This window comes from Megascapheus bottae, chromosome 6 (genome assembly GCF_031878675.1).
Source record: "Megascapheus bottae isolate mThoBot1 chromosome 6, mThoBot2.hap1, whole genome shotgun sequence".
In the NCBI taxonomy this organism is placed as follows: Eukaryota; Metazoa; Chordata; class Mammalia; order Rodentia; family Geomyidae; genus Megascapheus; species Megascapheus bottae.
Window position 1 is genome coordinate 56451141 of NC_143514.1, and position 10152 is coordinate 56461292.

Consider the following 10152-nt stretch of genomic DNA (forward strand, 5'->3'; position numbering starts at 1 on the left):
CTAGACAAAAATGTATGGAGCTACAAGCAGTAGCTACCTATATTTTCCCACCTATGGTAGAGGTTATAGATGATGGTGAGGCTAGGCTCCTGAAAAATGAAGATCTAATCTCGAAATAACTAACACAAAATAGACTGAGGGGTAGGTATCAGTGGTTTACTCCTGCAATCCTAGCTTCTCAGGAGGCTAAGATTTGAGGATCACAATTTGAAGACAGCGTGGGCAGGAAAGTCCATAAGATTCTTATCTCCAATTAATAACCAAAAACCCAGAATTGTGGCTCAGGTGGCAGAGTGCCACCTGATAGATTTTTATCACAATTCTTTCTTTTAAGTGCAATATAACACATGATTAGAATCATATAAATGACATCATTAGAATAGCCTTTCATTGCTATTTTTCCTGAGACTTACATCTTCACCTAAGTAATGGTTCCGTATTGTTTGATGGTTCAAATCTGAAGGAAAAAATGTAGTAGCAAAAAACATATTCACTACTACAGAAGGAGGCTGGAACTATGGTAGAAGCTATGCTAACTTATAGTGCAGCAAGAGCCATTATTATATGCCTGAGTCAAGGAGTAGGAACACATGGTATTTGCTTACAGCAGCAGTGATGCACATGCTTAAAGCATAAATGAGATTCAGACAATACAGAATGATGGTAATTAATAACTAACCTTCAGGAAAGCCTGAATTAAACTTATTGAGAAGCTGAAGCCATAAAGACTAGAAGCCTTATTCCTGCTAAGCAGTCTGAACTTTATCCCACAAATAGTAGAGAAACACAGTAAAGATTAAGTGGATAAACAATTGAGATCTGTATTTCAGAAAACATGCTCAAGTGGCAAAAAGGAAGATAGATAGGACAGGGTTGAGCCAAGATGAATGGCAAGATGAAGCCATTTTTGTAGTCCAGGCCATCTATCTTCAAAGAGGACATCTCAAAGTGATGCACCAGGGTATTGAAAGAAAACATTGAAACTCCCATTTATAAAAGTGTCTAATCTTGAATGTCACCAACATACAGTCCCTCTATCAGAAGTCTCTGTATGGGCTGAGAATGTGGCTTAATAGTAGAGTGCTTGCCTAGCATGCATGAAGTCCTGGGTTCAATTCTTTCGTACCACATTAATAGAAAAAGCCAGAGCTGTCTCTGTAGCTCAAGTGATAGAGTGCGAGCCTTGAACAAAAGAAGCTCAGGGCCAGTGTCCAGGTCCTGAGTTCCAACTCCAGGACTGGCAAAATACACACACACACACACACACACACACACACACACACACACACACACACGCACAAAGCCACTGGCAAAGGAGGCTCAGGAAGAAACTTGAAGTACAGAGGGCAGTGGGTGGTACCTCTCTGAGGCTTATGTGGAACAAAACATCAATGTGGTTGAGTTTATTAAAATCAAGGTCAGATGCTCAGGTCTGTTATCTCAGGTCCTTAGGAAGTTGTGGTTTAAAGATAGCCTAGGAAAACAAATCTGAGATCTTAGCAAAAAAAACTAACTGAAAGTATTGCCCATGTGATACAGTTCCAGCTGTGAATGAAAAAGCCAAGCAAAAGCACAAGCCCTCGTAACAGCATAAAAGAAAAAGAAAAAACGTTCATAAAGATCAGATCTAGTAATTTTTGTTGTTGTTGGTGGTGGTGGTGGTGGTGGTCGTGGGGCTTGAACTCTGGTCCTGGGCACTGTTCCTGAGCTCTTCAGCTCCAGGCTACTTCCCTACCCCTGGGCCTGGGCATTGTCCCTGAGCTCTTTACCTCAAGGCTACCGCCCTACCTCTTGAGCCACAACGCCATTTCTAGTTTTCTGGAGTCTCACGGTCTTGTAGTGCCAAGCATGGCTTTGAACTATGATCCTCAAATCTCTGCCTCCTGAGTACAATTACAGGTAGGAGGCCACTGCTCCCAGCTTAGACCTCATCGTTTTTAAAGTTTTCATGGATCCAAAAGCCAAAATAAATCTGAGAACCACTATTATCTATTTTAAAAACCTAGTTACAGTCAGGTGCAGTGGCTCACACATGTAATCCTAGCTACTCAGGAGGCTGAGGCTTTGCTAACTCCAGAAAAAAAAAAAATGAAAGGAATTTCCTAACTTGTTTAACATAGTCCAAACAAGGTTTTTTATGGTATAAAGTACTGTTAAAAAAACATATTAACAGGCCTGGAGTTTGGCCTAGTGGTAGAGTGCTTGCCTAGCATGCACTAAAACCTGGGTTCGATTCCTTGGTACCACATACATAGAAAAAAGCTGGAAGCAGTGCTGAGGCTCAAGTGGTAGAGTTCTAGCCTTGAGAAAAATCCAAGGACAGTGCTCAGGCCTTGAGCTTAGGCCCAGGACTGGCAAAAAAAAAAAAAAAAGCCAGGACTGGGTGCAATGGCTCATGCCTGTAATCCTAGCTACTCCAGAGGCTGAAATCTGAAGATCAAGGTTCAAAGCCAGCCTGGACACTAAAGTATGTGAGATTCTTATCTCCAGTTAACCACAAGAAAATGGGAAGTGGTGCTATGGCTCAAGGCCTAGAGCTGGAGAGCTCAGGGACAGCACCTAAGCCCAGGGGTAGGGCAATGGCCTTGCACTGAAGAGCTCAGGGGCAGTGCCCAGGCCCAGAGTTGAAGCCCTATGACCCACCAAAAAAAAAAAAAAGTCAAGTGTTTTTAGTAGTCCAGGCCATGAATGTATAGCAATGTATAGCCATGAATGTAGTAGCAAGAAAGTGTGTGTACATGTACTTATGTCACTTCTAAGCAAGGCTGGGAAACAGTTTGATGGACATACATAAGCTGCTGGCATTTTAACATTTTCAGTTAATATGAAACGCATCTCAATTCTCCCTTCTTGATCTCAGGATAATTTCTTATGACTAACACTCCCAGCAGCAGTAGCAATCATTTAAAAGGCATAAATAAAACCACAAACAGGCAGCAGTTACTGTGGGTGATAAGAATTAAGGCTAAGGAAGCTGGTGTGGTGGTTCACACCTGTAATCCTAGCTACTCAGGAGGCTGAGATCTGAGGATCGTGGTTCAAAGACAGCCTGGGCACAAAAGGACCTCAGATTCCTATCTCCAGTTAACCTCCAGAAAACAGGAGGTGGGACTTAGCTCAAGAAGGGTAGGGAAGTAGCCTGGAGCTGAAGAGCTCAGGGACAGTAACAAGGCCAAGTTCAAGCCCCATTATCCATAAAGAACAAAAATAAAAATAAAGAATTAAGGCTAATGACAACCTACTTTGGACTAGGAAATATACTAAGCATTGGGTGGGAAAAAGTCTCTGGTACAGAGTTCAGCTTGCTTGCTCACATCTGGTGCTATATCCCCAGTCTGGCTTTTTGTGGGTTAACTGAAGATAGATTCTCCAAAACTTTTTCTTCCTTGGCTGACTTTGAACTGCAATCTTCAAGGTCTCAGCCTCCTGAGTGGCTAAGATTCCAGACATGAGCCACCAGCTCCCAGCTTCAAAATCGTTATATACATATACATACATATATATATATACACATATACACATATATATGTATATATGTCATGGGGCTTGAACTCTGGGCCAGGGTACTGTCCCTGAGCTCTTCAGCTCAAGGCTACCACCCTACCCTTGGAGCCTCAGCCCCACATCCTATTTTCTAGTTTCTGTTTTCTAGTGATTAATTGAAGATAAGATTTTCACAGACTTTAGTGCCAGGGCTGGCTTTGAATCATGATCCTCAGATCTCAGCCTCCTGAGTGATTACAGGCATGAGCCACCACACCTGGCCAAAAATCATTATTTTTAAGAGGTTCTTCATCTAACAGCACAGAACTTTACATCTATTTCCCTAAAACAACCATGTTAAGGAATGGTTTTTAAACCTATTTTAAAAAATTTAAACAGCAAAAAAGCAGGAGAGATTCTGCAACCTGCCCAAGGTTACATGGCCAACCTAACTACTAAAATCCTTGTCTACTAATGGACTCTTGTTTATACTCAGGCAAGAAATGGATCCCCTGCTCATTGTGTTGAACAAGCCTGATTGTAACCTTCCCTCCAGTCTCACCTCATTCTAATCTCTCTCCATGCATAAAAATGTTATAGCTCTCTGTAGCAGACATACTATGGTTGCTAATCCCATAACTTCATCAGAAAATAGGATATTCACTACTCTACCTCATCCCACATAATGATCTTCCCTAAAAGCTGATAAGGTCATTCTCTACCTTCAGATCCTCCAGTGGTCCTTAATCACCTTCAGAGTAAAACTTGTAACTTCCCAACTTACAAAACCTTTATCTATTTGTTCTTGATCAACTTGGGCAACCATATTTTTCATACTGTGCTCAAAGATACTGTGTATGACTGCCAAAGTGATCTCAGGATATATCCACACTCTTGTGTTTCTAGGCCCTAACACACATTGTTTCCTGTATAAAAAGCCTCTTAAACCCACATCCACACAACATAACAGCTGATTCTTCAAGATAGGTTAGCTGTGAACTTCTCTAGAAAACTATTATTTATATTTCCAATGTGACGTCTGCTTCTTTTAGGAAATCCCACAAGACCCTCTGTCACAGCCTTCATTAGAAGGTCCTCAGTCCATTTCCAAACTCTGCATTCAACTAAACACCAAGGAAAATATTTGAAAAAAAAAAAAATGCTTCTGTTCTTGGGGTTGGGAGTTTGACCTAGTGGTAGAGTGCTTGCCTAGGATGCACAAAGACCCAAGTTCGATTCCTCAGTACCACACACATAGAAAAAAAAAAGCCAAAAATGGTACTGTGGCTCAAGTGGTAGAGTTCTAGCCCTGAGAAAACTCAAGGACAGAGCTCAGGCCCTGAGTTCAAGCCCAGGACTGGCAAAAAAAAAAAAAATGTTTGTTCTTGAATACTTATTTGTTAAACTTAACATATGAAATATTATGTAAAAAAATCAATGTTGTTAAAATCTTTTAATAAAAATGCTTCTGTACTAAACATGTATGGACTTTTTAAAAACACTATTCTTTAAAGAACAGAGAATAACATTTATATAAGGAAGGTACATGTAGTTTATGAGCAAACATTACCCTTTTTTATTTAAGGGACTTGGGCACTCTTGGATTTCTGTTATCTCCAGGAAGTGCTGGAACCGACCTCTTGTGGATACTGAGGTTTTACAGTATTGTAATTGCTGGTTTACTTTTTTCTAGTCTTACCAAGTTACAGGTTGTGAGGCCAAGAATACAGCTCCTATATTTATAATGTCATAATGCACAGAGCCTGACACTGAGCCCTTTGTTCAATAAATTAATGTTTAGTATAAGGACTATGTACATAAAATATGTACACAACGAAACTGTGATAAATGTAGATATTTAAAAAGGTACAGCAGGAATGCTGTCCAAGGAAGGGTAAAAAAAGTAGGGAAATCTAGGAGATTTTCCTTTACCATCTTTGTACTTTTCTGTGATGAAGTAACTGGGCTCAAAAATAAGAAAGTTGGGGTCAGGATCATGGCCTATTGGTAGAGTGCTTGCCTAGCATGCACAAATCCCGAGGTTCAATTCCTCAGTGCCATATACATAGAAAAAGCCAGAAGTGATGCTGTGGCTCAAGTGGTAGAGTGCTAGCCTTGAGGAAAGCCCAAGGACAGTGCTCAGGCCCTGAGTCCAAGCCCAAGGACTGGCCAAAAAAAAAAGAATAAGAAAGTTGGGCCCAGTGGTACAGAACTTGCATAAAGCCCTGGTCCTAATCCATTGAACTTCCCCCTAAACTCCTTCAAAAAAAAAAAAAAGACACTTGCTCAAGCATCAGACAGCCTGTTAATGACAGAGCCAAGAAAGGAATCCAGATCTTTTACCTCCTGAACCAACAACACCTTGCTTCTATTATTTTTCAAAAGCAAAATCTCCTCAAACATCAGTTTGCTGGTCTAATCTGTGTGTATGTACGTGCACATTGATACTGGGAGCTTGAACTCAGAGCCCATGAGCTATCCCTCATGAGCTATGCCAGTCCTGGGCTTGAACTCAGGGCCTGAGCTCTGTCCTTGAGTTTTCTCAGGGCTAGAACTCTACTACCACTTGAGCCACAGTACCATTTTTGGCTTTTTTTTTCTATGTGTGTGGTACTGAGGAATCAAACTTGGGTCTTTGTGCATCCTAGGCAAGCACTCTACCACTAGGTCAAACTCCCAACCCCAAGAACAGAAGCATTTTTTTTTTTTGCCAGTTGGGGGGCTTGAACTCAGGGCCTGGACACTGTCCTTGGACACTTTTTGCTCAAGATGAGTGCTCAACCACTTGAGCCACAGCACCACTTCTAGCTTTTTCTGAGTATGTGGTATCGAGGAAACAAACACAAGGCCACGTGCATGGTAGGCAAGCACTCTACCTAGGAGTGTGGCTAGCCACACTCAAACTCTTTAATCCTACTGTCTTTACCACCCAAGTGCTATAAGTACAGGCATGTGCAACATGCTCAGCTTACTTAACATTTTTATTTTTTGGACTCCAGGGCTATTACTATGTACAATAGTAAGAATGCTGTAAAATAGTAATATCCTCAGAAGTGACTGATACAACCGGAATATGATATACTGCCCTGTATTATTGGCCTTAGTCTATTAGCAATTACAGTAAGTGCTTCTGAGTTCTGACTCTGAATCCACTCTTAAATGTCTAGTTAGAGGTATCATTTCTTTCTATTGTCAATGTACTTGTTTTAATACATTTAACTTGCTATCTCCAATCTTCAGGAAATCATGATACTCACAGAAGATGTCAGTCATTAGTAATATTCAATATTTTGGTTCTTTGCAAGACATTTGCTAATACAATTCCCTACACTGCTTTAAAGTTAGATGTGGCCATGTGCCACATTGGGAGAGATATTTTAAAAGCCAGAGTTCACTAGAACACCAACTTAATTTCACATATGGCTCTGTCCCTGAGTGACTCTGAGGGACAGAGCTCCCTATGTACTCTTGAAGCATAAATGGGAAGTCTTCATTTCCATTAAGCCACTTACAGTTTGTGCAAATGTAGCTTTACCAAAGTTATTTCTCTGGAAGAAATTCTCATACAGAGAAAATTTTATTTTCATATTTATGACATTTTGTTTGCACAAAGGACTTTTTTCACATCAAGCTTAGTCCAAAGCTATTTTTGATATAAAATATGCTTGTCAACTACCTCCTATGTAAAAGTACTATGTCAAAGCAGATAAAAGACAGTTTATGTCTTGAAAAAACTTTAGTAATAGACTACAGGAAGAAAAGAGATTAAGGCAATTATGCAAAAAGGCAAACTTTAGAGCAGGTATGGTGGTACACATCTGTAATTCTTGCAGTTGGGGCGGTAGAGGGAGGTATATTGAGTTCAAAGCCAGCCTAGAATATTTAGCATGACCCTATGTCAAATGGGGAGAGCAAAGCCAGTTGCCCTTAGTAATCCTAGCTACTCAGGAAGGTGAGCTCTGAGGATCATGGTTCAAAGCCAGCTTGGGCGAAAAAGTCCACAAGACATCTATATTCAATTAACTACCAGAAAACTGGAAGTGATGCTATGTCTCAAAGTGGTAGAGTACTACCTTTGAGCAAAAGAAGCTCAGGGACAACCATCAGGCCTTGAATTCAAGCCCCACCACTGACAAAAACAATTAAAAAATTTTTTTAAAAAGGGGAGAGGCCTAGTGGTAAAATGCTTGCCTAATACAAATAAAGCCCTGGGTTCGATTTCTCAGTACTACATACACAGAAAAAGCCAGAAGTGGTGCTGTGGCTCAAGTGGTAGAGTGCTAGCCCTGAGAAAGCTCAAGGACAGTGCCTGGGCCCCAAGTTCAAGCCTAGGACTGGCAAAAAAAAAAAGTGGGGGGAGGGGGGATGATAACATACTCTATAGTTAGTGATTTAAAAGAAGTTCTATCAAATAGCCCTAAAACATGAGTAATAACAGTAATTAAGAGATTCAAGGGGATCATGTAAGATAGAAAAAGTCAACATGAATAAAGATACCGAATTCAAAACACAAAGCACAAAAGTCAAGTATTGACCTGGAAAATACAATAAAATATAAGGATATGGCAATAAATGTACTTGCCCATACTGCCTATGCCAGGCTGGCCTGCGTCAAACTAAACAAATAGGAAGGAACTACTGAAGGTAAGAGAAATGACATGCTGGAAGTACACATAACAGAAAAAGGCCAGAGGGGGGTGGGGGGGATGGGGATGTTAGGGAGGTTTCTGGGATTAAAAAACAGGAATATCAATGCCTACAAATCCATCCATGACAATAAGAACTGAAGGAAGTAGGCACCAAAATCTGCAACCAACTGAAAACAAAGGAAGGAAAAGAAGGCAAGACACAACTTGAGATGCAGCTTTGTGGTGACGGAGAACCATTACTCCAATTCACCAAAGTTAACCAGAAAAGGGACAACAGTCAATGATGTGTTACTGTGTTTCTTTGGTGATAGCTCTAGCTTCACTTGAAGGAAGCATTGTACTACTTAGCTATCCTTTGCTCCACATAAGGCAATAGCTCCCCCAAATTAATGCCTTCAACTAACCTTTTCTACAAACTTATCTTTCACAAGGGAATCACCCTTCTCCCTCTCTTCTCTTCTTCCTGCCAGGCCTACACAGTCTTCATGATCCAACTCAAACATCAACTCCCCTGTGAGACCGGTGTTGGTTCTTTTCCTGATTTCCTCACAGTACTGCAGTCTTGGGAATTCTAAAGACCAAAATCGCATTTTTGTGTGTGTGCTTTATTATTACCACCATAAGCCCAGTAGAAAAAGTTTCATACCTTAAGGGTGGAGTTCCCTCCAGCCAATCCCTTAACTCATGCTTGACAGACTGAGCAAGCCAATTAGTGTCTAAGAACATGGGTGTTTGTGTTTCACCATTAGTAACTTACTTTTACTGTACACATTATACATCTTCACTTGTGGAGAAAAATCACTTAAAACTGAAAAATACCCTCTTCAAAACAGAATATTTGAAACTACCATCTGGTGATAATTTTTTTCTCATTTCCTTTCAATCCTGTTCACTTAAAGGTACAGCAATCAACCTAAATGTCATGAGGCCTAATAGCTTTCAACAGTCTAATTACATCCAACTAGCTATAGTAAAGATAATTCAAAGTACATCACAGAACGGTGTGTTAAATAAATACTCTTTACTTTCTGGCATGGCAGCTGCCTTCTCTGTTCTTCCTCGGTTAATTACAATGCTCAGTTTCCTCTTCCAATGTGAGAGAAACAAACAAAAAGGAGGTTTATTGAGGAAAAATATATACAAGGCAATATTGTAGAAGACAATTCAACACAGAGAAACTCTCCCTAACCAAACCTGCACTCTTCCTTAATATATATTCTGTTGCGAACAAGATCACCAAGAAGACAATGGGGGAAAGTGCCAGGCGGAAAAGAAGCAAGGGTAAGTACTCTGCCAATCAAATCGACCCCAGTGTGTCAGCGACGGCTGTAAGCAATGACAACCTCTACCCACGAGAGGCTGATCTGTTCCAGGCTTCCCCTGGACTTTTCCTTCCTTTTCCCAACGTGGGGTCTGAAGGGTCGCGTCCTTCCACCACGCCACGGGTCACGGAGCGTCGGGGTCCCTCCGACTGGGGAGCTCGGACCGCTCGGCCCGCCTCGGGGCGGCCTTGCCCTCGGCCTGGCAGCAGCCACATATGGGGTGGTTCAGGGGCCCGGCTTCCAGCCTGAGGGGCCTCCGGGCCGTGCCCGACACCTCCTTCCCCAGCAGGAGCTCGCGGGCTCGGCGTCCCGCCCGAGACGCAGCCACGGAGAGGGACGAGCGAAGACCGTTAGCTGCGACCGCTATCGCGTCGCGCAGCGCCCACGACAGGGCCTTACCGCAGCGGAGAGGGAAGCAGGGGCAGACGGTGCCCAGCCCCACGCGGGGCGGGAAGACGGAGGCGACGGCGCAGGCGGCGGCGACAGCCGCGGGGGACCCCGGCGGGCGCCCACGACTCGGTGGGCTGCATGGACGCCGCCATAGTGGGGACGCAGCGGAGGGCGGGGCGCGCGGCCGCGACCCAAGACGGCAAGACCACCAATCCGCCTCAGCTCCCTCTCGGGGGGTCGGGCATCCGTAGCCAATGAGCACTTTGGACCCGGGCGGGGCGCCAAATTGACCAATAGTAAGCTGCGCC

General features: G+C 42.6%; 1 protein-coding gene across 5 annotated transcripts in view; it reads right to left on the reverse strand.

Moving 5' to 3' along the window:
* St3gal3 (ST3 beta-galactoside alpha-2,3-sialyltransferase 3) overlaps nt 1-10011 on the reverse strand; it is a 158975-nt gene extending 148964 nt beyond the window's left edge. For all 5 annotated transcript variants that reach the window (XM_090335033.1, XM_090335030.1, XM_090335032.1 and 2 more), the window contains exon 1: nt 9854-10011. The gene's annotated coding sequence lies outside the window, so the exon portion shown is untranslated. The remainder of the gene's footprint in view (nt 1-9853) is intronic.
* Nucleotides 10012-10152: the final 141 nt, after the last annotated feature.